A 1,291-nucleotide genomic window follows, 5' to 3' on the forward strand; every position below is an offset into this window, starting at 1 on the left:
ATGGTGGGACTGCTTGGCAATAGTGATCATAATATGATCAAATTTAAATTGAGTGGAAGGGGAAGAGTATGTACATCCACTGTTCTAGCGCTAAACTTTCAAAAGGGAAATGTTGATAAAATGAGAAAAATAGAAAAAACTGAAAGGTGCAGCTGCAAAGATAAAAAGTATGCAAGAGGTGAAGATTTGTTAAAAAAAATACCATCCTAGAAGCACAGTCCAGATGTATTCCATTAATTAAGAATACATCTTAATCCCCACATCTCTTATCGGTATTTAGTATTTATTATCGTATTATCCCCCTCTTCATTTCCAATTCCTAGTTGTAACCCCTTGTTTTATTGTAACTTTATACTTCCTCTAATTACGGTCTCATGTTAATTGTTATTGTTAAGATCTTTGTTCTTTGTAAACCGAGTTGATTTGATTTAAATCAAGAAAGTCGGTATAAAAAAGCTCTAAATAAATAATTAATTAAGAAAGGTGGAAGGAAGGCAAAACGATCACCGTCATGGTTAAGAGGTGAGGTGAAAGAAGATATTTTAGCCAAAAGATCTTCATTCAAAAATTGGAAGAAGGATCCAGCAGAAGAAAATAGGATAAAGCATAAGCATTGGCAAGTTAAATGTAAGACCTTGATAAGAGAGAATTTGAAAAGAAGTTGGCCATAGAGAAATCTCACAATAAAAACATTTTAAAAGATATCAGAAGTAGAAAGCCTGCGAGGGAGTCAGTTGGACCGTTGGATGATTGAGGGGTTAAAGGGGCACTTAGAGAAGATAAAGCCATCACGGAAAGATTAAATGATTTCTTTGCTTTGGTGTTCACTGAAGAGGATGCTGGGGAGATATCTGTTCCGGAGAAGGTTTTCATGGGTAATGATTCAGATGAACTGAACCAAATCACTGTGAACCTGGAAGATGTGGTAGACCTGATTGACAAACTAAAGAACAGTAAATCTCCTGGACTGGATGGTATATACACCAGCGTTCTGAAAGAACTGAAAATTCAAATTTCAGACTTATTTCAATTTGTAACCAATCATTAAAATCATCTGATGTACCTGAAGATTGGAAGATGGCCAATGTAACACCTATATTTAAAAAGGGCTCTGGGGGTGATCCGGGAAACTATAGACAGGTGAGCCTGAATTCAGGGCCGGGAAAAATCATAGAAACTATTATAAAGAATAAAATCACAAAACACTTTGATAGCCATGGTTTAATGGGACACAGTCAGCATGGATTTACCCAAGGGAAGTCTTGCCTCACAAATCTATGGTTTTTTGAAG

Source organism: Rhinatrema bivittatum, unplaced genomic scaffold (genome assembly GCF_901001135.1).
Source record: "Rhinatrema bivittatum unplaced genomic scaffold, aRhiBiv1.1, whole genome shotgun sequence".
Taxonomy (NCBI): Eukaryota; Metazoa; Chordata; class Amphibia; order Gymnophiona; family Rhinatrematidae; genus Rhinatrema; species Rhinatrema bivittatum.